This window comes from Camelus dromedarius, chromosome 26 (assembly GCF_036321535.1).
Source record: "Camelus dromedarius isolate mCamDro1 chromosome 26, mCamDro1.pat, whole genome shotgun sequence".
Lineage (NCBI taxonomy): Eukaryota > Metazoa > Chordata > Mammalia > Artiodactyla > Camelidae > Camelus > Camelus dromedarius.
The window spans coordinates 18,749,716-18,760,231 of record NC_087461.1 but is presented as its reverse complement, the minus strand read 5'-3'; positions in this window follow the sequence as shown (position 1 = coordinate 18,760,231).

Here is a 10,516-nt window from a genome sequence, read left to right as displayed (position 1 = left end):
AGGACGAATGAGGGACATGTCTTCACGCAGCGGGCAGCCCAGCTCTAGCCCCACTGTGTCCGCACCCCGGGCACACACAGTTGGCAATATTTGGAGACACAAGATGGCAAAATAGAAATATGCTGATTCTTAGAAAAGAAATGTGGATATGAGAAGCCAGCTCATCTGTGCAAATTTTGGTGAAATTACACAGTTTGAACCACAGAACCTGACCTTCAGTGGCTGAAGGCAAATCACGGAGATAATTCCAAAGTCACTCTCAACAGAGGTGAGGGCTCTATCTTGCCGTGGATCCCGGACACCTCCAAATACATTCACGTGACTTCCCCAAGCCCTGTTGACACAGCTCTTGTGATTGTAGCCTGAGAAAGGAAGTGACACTCTGTGATGAGAGGTGGTCCCCGGTGACACCCCTCCAGCTGGCCACAGTGGGGGCTCATCTGGGGCCCACACATGCAGGATATCAGAATGTGCCAAGATCAGCAAAGTTAGGACCTGTGCACAGAATTCCATCCGGTGGGGAAAGGAGGCTGGACTGAGTGACAGATCTGACCCCAGCCCTTGCTTCTAACATCTTTGGCCAGTGGAACCAGAGGGTGGACTTGTTCAAGAGACAGAAGAAGAGAGAAAAGGAAGAGACAAGCCAAGGTCATAGCTGAAAAATTTTGAGTACTTTTGCAAATCAGACGGAACCAACTCTGTCAGCTACCCCGGAAGGTCAGAGCCTCCTAGAGATGAGCGGCAAGTGGTTCACGTGGTTTTGATGCTGCAGAGTGGCTCCTGCCAGGAAGCTCCACTGGGTTCTACCGGCGACAGCTTTTATTTGTTTAGCATTCCACTCTCCCAGGCTTCATCGTTATGCTCTTCTAATTGGCCTTGATGCCAAGCTCAGGGACATAATGAAATTAGAAAAAGCAACTCTGAAGGAAAAAAGCAACTCTGAAGGGAAAGAAGGAAACCATCTTGTGTTTGGATTTGATAGGATACCCGCGCTGATCAGATCCAGAGCTGGGCACCTGCTTTTGCCCAATCTTCCCGCTCAGGCTTTGCAGAAATTCCCACCTGACACCTGTGGGGGCTCCGAGAACAGATGGTGAAGACTGAATCCAGGGACCCCGGAGAGGCCTCTCTCAACCTGCATCTCCAACTGTCCTTTACTGGATTAGCTTCATGAAACACATGATTGTCCTGCCTTTGGAAAGAGGAACATTTGATGGGGCTGGAAAAGTGGGAAAGGATTTCTGCTTATTTAACAAGACAGGCTGTGCCTTTTAATGCTTATGGTTCCAGGGGGCAGGATACCAGCCCCTCTGGTTGGAGGGCCGCCCAGGGCCGCCCGGGACTTGCGGACACTCCACAAGCTGTTCTGTTGTTACAGGGACCCTCTGTGACTTGACCACAAGCTGACCGGTCGGCTACTCGCTTCACCATTCTCAGTCTCCACACTAGTGCCTTGGACCATTTGCTGTATGTCAGACTTTGTGTGTGTGCACTAAACAAAAGAAAACAAAATACCCCAAAACCAGAAAAACCCCACCTCGCCTCCAGTGCTCTGCTGTACAAAACAAGGGCTGAGGAAGTCAGAGGAGCTGGAGCTGCAACTCTGACTTTCACAACAGATGTTTTTACATTTATTTTCCCCCAGGAGGAGAGGAAATGCAGATTGTCCATTTGAGCAATTTCCATCCCTTTTAGATGGGCCCCCTCGTCTTGCTGTGAAAGTGCATAGCTCCTCAACTGAATTGTATGGGATCATCTTTCCACAGGGAGGAAACCTAGTTAGCACACTTCAGAGGACCACAGGAAAGCGCACGGGAATCAGAGACGCATCCCACCCCAGTCACAGCCAACTCGGGCCCTTCGGGAGGGTGATGCTTGAGGCTGAGCGGTTCTGACACCCCAAAGAGGAGGCAGGAGATCTATTTTTTTAAATGCTTATTTTTTTAAATGTAGAGGTCATTATAAAGTGTCTTGCAGTTCTAAGGGGAGCATCTTTCTTGGGCAGGTGTGCCAGGGATCGAACTTTCAAAGCCTCCCTCTCCACACGGGCCATGCTCAGGCCAGCTCCCGGGCATCAAGCAAAGGGAAGGAAGCCTAAGTAGGTTTTCCTTTCCTCAGCATGAAACTGCCGTCTGCAGCTGAACCGGTGCTCACTTCCTCAGCAAGTTCGGTTTCCCTGGAACGCCAAGGCCAGCAGAAAACTCCGGAAACTGAAACCATGAAAACTCCAGAGCTCCCAGAGGAAACTGGACCACCCGGAACCTCTCTAAAAGGGTGATCACTGACCAAGTTACAAGTCAGGAAAATGATCTCCGGGGAATGAGCATCTCTGAGGTCTCGGAAACGTTTCCACTGGACCGAGAATGTTTGGCCTCAAGTTTTTGGTTTTGCATCTGGATGGGAAAAAATATCTGGTGCAGTTTTCTCCTCAGGAGAACAGAGCAAAGGGACCATGACTGTCCCACCCTCTGAGGGCTCCAGGGAAGGTGGGCAAGGCAGGGCCCTGCTCCCCGTGCCTCTTCCAGCGGCTTCTGAGCCTCCATCCCGAGACTCGTTGCAAGCGCTCCAGCCGCACAGCCACGTCACAGCTGCTGACCGCGGGGCTGGCCTTCCAGAAGCTAGATCACATGGACATTAATGACAGGGATTTTCAATTTAGCTAGGCAAGTTTCACCATTTCCCCAAGTGGATAAAAGGTCCTGACTGCCTTTGTTTCTAATTAAAGACACATGGACAGAGGATGACCTGCTCCTTCCCTCCCCCTCCATGGCATCCCAGCTTGCCTGTTGCCGATTTGCTGAGCGGTTTTAAGCAGGTCACCCGATCTCTCAGTGCCCCGAGAGGAACCTGTACCTCTCAGTCGGTGTCCTGCACTCTTTCCGTTTGGTGACATTCAGCGATCATAAAAATGCTTTCAAAGCCAAGCCCTGGGTTGTCAGAAGAGCCATCCATCACTGAACGCAAATTTATTCTGTAACACTTCAGGTCTTTAGAACTAAATTGTGTAAGTGCAAGAAAACCTGTGAAATAAAAGGGAGAAGGATCAAGTGACCCCAGCAGTAAGTTAACAACCCCCAGGAGTGCAGGTTGTTTCTACTTGGGCAGCTTTACCTCTGTGGGTGTGGAAGTGTTTAGGAGAACAGACTGGTAACACATTTCTGGGCCAGAAGGCACATTGTTTGCCACTTTGTGTCTCTCCCGCGCCCGTCGAAAATACTCATCAACACGGGTTATAGTTCCTGTGCAGCAGCTGTGGTGGGTGGATGCTAGTCCTCTGTCTCCAAATGAACCAGTGCTTAATTCATGGAAGGTGGTTTCAGATCTGCTGGTTGGAAGCCACGTAACTGGAGGAGGAGCTGGTTTATCAAGCCCTCGCTCTGTGCCAAGTGCTTGTGTGTTAGCTCATGAAATCCGCCCTACCCCCCTGGGTGGGTAACTCAGTTCCTCCATGAACCCGGGCCGTGTGAGTTCAGGCTAGAGTCTTAACCACCTGCTGCTCAGCCTCCAGGCCTGTGCTAGTGTGATGGGGAGGACTGCCCAGGTGAGAGTTCTCGTTCCCTCTCCCATCCCTTCCCGTCAGTCCTGCCTTACAGCCATCAAGGAGGACTTACGCAGAAGAAACTCTTCTCTGGGTCAGGGAAGAGTCAGAGAACAACGTTTTTGAGAAGATCATTTCCTTTAAGTGAGGATCTAAAGGGGAGAGCCTTGTCCATTACATCTCAATAAAGCTGGGGAAAATCAAGGGCATTGCTTAGGGTAAATATAGATAAGTAAATAAATGAAAAGTTAAAGGGTAGAGCCTTTCAGTATTTCTCAATGTATGAGTCCCAAAATGATGATAACTGCGTTGGATGTTTTGGTAACAATCCATGTCAGAGTCTAAAAAAGCAAGTCCTCCCCCTCGGTGACTCACCAGAAATGTGCTCAGAGCGCCTCGTGTCTAACACGCTTGGAAGACAGCTCAACCCCCTGCTCACAGAAGCTCCCCGAAGTGGCTTCCGGGGACGCAGGGGAACTTTGTTACTCCATCTTCCTGCGAGTGACTTTTTTTCTTTTTCCTTCTGGAAGAAGTTCAGAAGCAAAGAGGAAGTGTCTCTTCTGTCCTAGAACACATCAGATCAGGACTGAAAGCTATTAGAATTCCAACCCCTTGGACTCATGTCCCCTGAATGAAACTCCTGCCATCACTGGACAGGCTCTGCTGTGGGAGGGCAGAGGGAAGTGTTTCTGGCGGGGAGGGGTCAGAAAAGGGACTCCAGCTTTTAGTCACACACAGGGCTTGGCCGGGTGCTTTGCAAATCCCTGCTGATAAGTTGTTGCTCTGAATTTCCTCCATCACTCATGTCCATAAACCTGGGGGCGGGTGCCGCTTTATCAGGATAAATGTTGCCTTTTTCCTGGTCTTGCTGATGGCTGTGTATACTCAGAAGACCCTGAAAACCAAGAGCTGGCCACCCCCTATGAGAACGGTCCCAAATCCCAGTTTCCACTGAAGGAGATTAAGAGGGGCTTTCTGTGTGTGTGTGTGTTTGCATGGGTGTGTGTGCACCCTTTTGGTTTTTTTCAACGTTAGCACTGTTCAAAGAGTCCGTAGGAGGATTTTTGCTCGGAGCGCTGGCCCTGCAGGCAGCACACAGCCCCTCCACCACATCCTGCCTCTCCACTTCCTCCCCTCTCCTAGCTCCCACAGCCAAGATGGGAAGTCTCTCACGACCCTGTGGCGTGGCTGGGAGGAAGCCTGAACTTGAGACAGCTGGGTTTCCTGGGGCCTGGTCAGAGCATTGATCCCTGACACTGGGCTGCTTTCTCACCTATTTTTAGCCTCGTGGCGCAGACCTCTCTGCGGGTTCAGGGTGCGTCCCTGTCGGGGCCCGGCCATGCCAGGGAGGGGGCCTGTGTGCCAGTGGGGATGTTGGCCACCTGAGCAGGGATCCAGGCAGCAGTTAAATGTGGTTTGTCTTAACGTCAAAAGGAAGAGAAATAAACAGCCTTCACCAACTCCCTCCCCGTCTCTTGAGAACAAAGGTCTGAGTTTTTCCCTCCTGAGGCGGGTAGCCCCATAAAAAGGCCAGCAGGACCCCTAGGCAGAGCCGCTGCTCTCCTCCCAGCACCGTCCGGTTCCCTGGCCCAGAAGCTTTATCTCACTCTTTGCCTCTAAAGCGGCTAAATTACACCTAGAATTCTATTGGTTCCCTGAGCTCACTTCTGATTGGTTATTTCCTTCATTCTTGACTGGTTATTACTCTCACTTCTGATTTGTCCACTTCCCTAACTTCTGATTGGTCCATTTGTAGTACTTCATTTGCATGGAGCTCACTTCTGATTGGTCTATTTCTACAAAGCTTGTTCCTGGTTGGTCAACTTCTGTTACACTTTATTTGCATATGATGTTGCACAGTGTAAAACTGGCAGCCTATAAAAGGCCTGTGTAAACCTACAGATGGGATCCAGAGGTTGAAGTTTTATTTCCTCTGGGCCTGCTGGTGTAATAAACCTGAGTTCTCCAACTCTCCAAGTGCTGCTTGGTGTCTTGCCCGCATCCGGGTTGGTGTCACAGCTAAGCTGTAACACTGAGCTGTAACACATTTTCCCGCAGCATTTCTGGAGGCCCCAGGGAGATTCCAACCACTCCGGCACCTTGACCCTCCACGACAGTGGAGCAACCGCCTGGAGGTTGGGAGCTCCGAAAGTGAAGTAGGAGGCGCGCCACCCGACGGTATTCTGGGTCCTTCTTTGCGGAGGTGATTCAGTTCTCTGGGTGGCTGTGCCCCAACCGAACTCAGTGGAGGGACAGACCAACTCACCAAGCAACACAGCTGAACAAGGTAGGAGCCCTGGGAAGCATCCATAGTTAGGTTAGGCTAATCAGGTTCTGTCCAAGTGGACAGAAGAGACTAATCATTTCCTTTAGGCTCCCCGCCTGACGGTAGTCTGACTGGGAGATCTGGTTAGATTAGTTTAGATAAGGGATGCCTTGGTGATAGGGAGGGAATGTGCAAATAACCTCTGTGTGTTTGTGTGTGTGTGTGTGTGTGGCCTGAAAAGCATGCGATCAGGTTCGAGTTTGTAGCTCCACGGCATTCTGCTACAGAGTTTGAGTGAGTCCCAACCTGCGGTTCCGTGGTGACCTCATATGGCTCATGGCGGTATCGGCCCTTCAGGGTATCGATCGGAGTCAGCGGTTTATACTGACAAGCCAAAGCTAAGAGGCATCTTCGTCCCCGCGAGGGGAGCGGCCAGGCGGATGCAGCGAAACCCTCCCTTTGTCTCGTTTGTGACACCGGCACAGGGTGGCTACACGGGGAGGGAAAGGGACATAGAACAGCCTATGAGTAAACGACCTGTGTGTTCTTAGGGACTAAGATGAGACTACGTTAAAGAGGTTGACACAACCTTGTCACCAGTTCCCCGGAATACCCTGTCGTGATAAATCAGCATCAATATACTACTCTGTCTAAAATTAAGACAAGACTTGAGCCAGAGGGAGCCAACCCAGGACTGGCTGGAACTCTCTTTTGAGGCCCACCCTTCATTTTGGTTTATTAATGCTGCTGCCAGCCATCCTGGCCTCTTACTTTGTCAATTCAGGCTATAAAGACTTTGTACAGGGACCCCTAGAGCTCCTGCAGGCCTGAGGGAGTCTCGGGGTTGCCTGCCTAACGTGGAAACCCCAGCCCATCAGCAGCATTTGCAGCCAAGCAGGTAGACGTTAGGCCCAGGGAGGCAGCCAGCTTTTTGAGAACTCCACTGTTTTGAGGAGTGGGACAAAGATTCTGGGGTCACAGTCCTCAGTGCCAGAAGCAGACCCACACCTATAGACCATAAAGCCTGTCAACTAATAGTAATGGGATCCTCAGAATCAAAGCCAACAGTTCTAGACTGCATGATTAGAAATTTCCAAAAGGGCTTCTCAGGAAACTATGGAGTTAAATTGACACCACAAAAATTGCGCAGGTTGTGCGAGTCAGAGTGGCCCACCTTTGGAGTGGGATGGCCCCCGGAAGGTACGCTAGACCTGTCAGCTGTCGGGGCCATACACTGGATAATCACCACGCCCCCAGGGCACCGCGACCAATTCCCATATATTGATTCTTGGCTAACAATCGCCGAAACCTTGCCTCCGTGGGTCCAGGTCTATGCAAAGGGACAGGGACAATATACGATCCTTGTGGTCCCGACATTAAAGATGAAAAAAGACAGAATGAAGCCAGTCGTTCGGGGCAACCCTGAAGAACTGCCAGTGGTACCCTTGCCAGACGCAGCTCCACCACAGCTGCCTCTATCGGACGGTCCACCACTGCCTGTGCAACGATGGTGGCCCCAGGCTCTTAGCCGAAAGCCCAAGGGGTGGAAACGCCGTTCAGCCCCACGGGCCACCCAGCCAGCAGCCATGCTCCGGAGGCCTCTCTGGGAAACCCAAGGGCCCCAACATGTTACCGGCCAAGAGCCCAAAGGAAGAAAAAAGTGTTCAGCCCTGCAGGTTGCCCAGCCAGCGGCCACCCTCCGGATGCCTTTCCAGGAGACCCAAGAGACCCAACAAGTTAACAATGGTGGCCCCGTACAGCCCGGCCACTCCATCCTGTACTACCAGCCTCTCAGTACAACAGATCTCCTGAACTGGCAAAAGCATACTCCGCCGTATTCGGAAAAACCCCAGGCAATGATTGACCTCCTAGAGTCCATCTTCCAGACCCACCGGCCGACTTGGGATGACATTCAACAGCTGCTTCTGACACTCTTCAATTCTGAAGAAAGACAGCAAATTTTAACAGAAACTATAAAATGGCTACAAAAGGAGGCCCCAGAGGAAACCATCGATGTGGAGGAATGGGCCCGGAATGCAGCCCCAGACACAAGACCAGAATGGAACAATAACTCCCAAGCCGAATGGGAGGCTCTGCGGATGTACCGGAGAGCCCTCCTACATGGGTTGCAAGCCGCGGCAAAGAAACCAACCAATGTGTCTACGACCAGCATGATGGAAAAGCCAGAGAAGTCCCCCATGTACTACAGTGAGAGGCAGTTTGGGAGCCCAGAGACACATCAATCAACCACTATGGAGGACACCATAAAGGGAAAAGGCCCTATAAACAGAGAAAACCAACTAGCAGATCAAGCTACACACAAAGCGGCAAGTGAATCAGGCCATGCCAGAGATCTTGGGGCCATCCCGAAGGTTCAACCAGCACCCAGACCCAGACTGCTGCCAACACGTCCAGCATACAGCAATGAGGAAATCTCACGGGCAAAAACTAAAGGAGGATCCTGCGGCAAGGAAGGATGGTGGGTGATGCCTGACAAACGGATATATATACCTGAACGATTAGCCCACCAGGTGGTCCTTCAACAACATGAGCTCACTCACCTGGGAAAGACTGACCTAGAGGCCTTGCTGGAACAGTACTGTCTGATCCCTCAACTTCCATCCCTCTGTGCCTCAGTCTCAAAGCGCTGCCTCATATGTGCTCAGAATAATGCACGATGGGGGTCAACTGGACCAAGAGAAATCCAGTCCTATGGCCAGGCTCCTTTTAAAGATATGGAAATGGGTTTTGCAGAAATGGGGCCCGGCAGAGGATACAACTACTTGCTGGTTTTTATCTGCACCTTTTCAGGATGGGTAGAAGCATACCCAACACAGACTGAGGAGACAAGAGAAGTAACAAAGGCCTTACTCAGAGAAATCATTCCCAGATTTGGGATGCCATTAACCATAGGGTCGAACAATGGACCCACATTCATAATAAAAATAGTACAAGAAGTGGAAAAATCAGTAAACATCTGCTGGAATCTACATGAAGCCTACACACCCCAGCATACAGGGAGGATAGAGCGCATGGGCCAGACCCTAAAAAAGGAGATGATAAAGCTCAGTCGAGAAACTAATCAACCTTGGACTGACACTCTGCCCATGGCTCTCCAGTGGATACTCTATGCCCCTTGGTCCAAGACTGGACTCTCCCCTTTTGAAATCTTATATGGGAAACCTCCTCCCCTGATGTTACTAGGAGAAAAAGTTACAGAGGTGGGAAGCTTAGAACTTCATGAACAAATGAAGAGTCTCGAAAAAACTATGCGAGAAGTCCATGGGTGGGTAACTGACAGGATCCCAGTCTCACTGGGAACAATGTTACACCCATATGAGCTGGGAGATCAGGTCTGGATAAAAGATTGGACAAAGACCCTTGAACCCGCTTGGTGGGGCCCCTACACAGTTAAACTAACCATCCCAGCAGCTCTTAAAGTTGCAGGTATCGCCCCGTGGATTCATCACACCAGAGTAAAGAGAGAAGCACCACTGTGAGACAAGGACGTCTGGTGAATCAACCGGACCTCGAGGAGCCACTTGCAGTCAGAGCCAGAGACACCCGCCTCACCTGCCAGAGAGCGCCAAGCCTTGCTCTAGCCACACCTGGAAGCTGGTAGTCAACGCACGGTGGAAGCCTGAGGAACAACCAATCAAAACGTAAAAAGAACTGCTGCCTTTACTTTATTATTGAGTGTTGTTGCTTTATTACTAGTTGTAGGACTGATGGCCACTGCACCCCAGGATTGGAACATAGGCCAGAAACTAACACCAGCTGTACTCTCTCTCTCTACAATAGAAAACCTAACGGTCAGTCGGTGTCTCCTAATGGAGGTATGGTTCTTCTGTTAAAAATGATGAAACCCCAAACCCTTCTTATAGAAGTAGTTGCTGACATACCTCTTTACATGACGGGGGTTCCAACGGGACCCGTTCACCAAATTGCATTTGGCAGGGACCTACTCCCCAGAAAAAATCCCCGGCCCACATGCTCAGGGCCCTTCTATAGACCTAGCAAGGGTTGAGAAAAGAAAAATAGACCTAGGTCCATGCTCTATAACCAGGACCCCCAATTAAGTCCCTTAATAAACAAGGTCCATCACCTTCTTAATGCTACTAACCCACAACTAGCACGTGATTGCTGGCTCTGCCTGCGTCCCGTCCCCCTCCAGCATGTAGCCAGCTCAATAGGTCTCAAATCTAACCGAATTTAATGGCCGCCCTGTGTGGTCCCCTGGCTGCAGATGTAAGCCTCAAGTCACTTAATGCACAGTTGGCCTATATGGCTCCTGACTGCATCTACAACTTGGGGATGAAACATTCTGTAGGAAATCTGGCCACTGCCCAGTGTGCCCAAACCCATAACTGCACAACTGTTTATGGTTGTATGCCTGCCAAACTCTGGTGCACACCGAGCCCAGGATCCTTTTTTGTATGTGGGGCACACGCCTACCGGTGCCTGCCAGCCAGTTGGACAGGTACTTGCACATTGGCCTTCCTTACTCTCAGATGGACATAATAGCTAATAACGAGAGCTTTCCTGTACCCCTGATGGCCCATACTCTTATCAAAAAGGGCCATCCGGTTAGTACCACTACTCATTGGGCTGGGAATAGCGACTGGAGTGGGCACGGGAATAGGAGGAACAGCCTCATCATCCTACTGTTACCCGCAGTTATGTGCTGAGGTCATTGAAGGGTTAAAACAGGT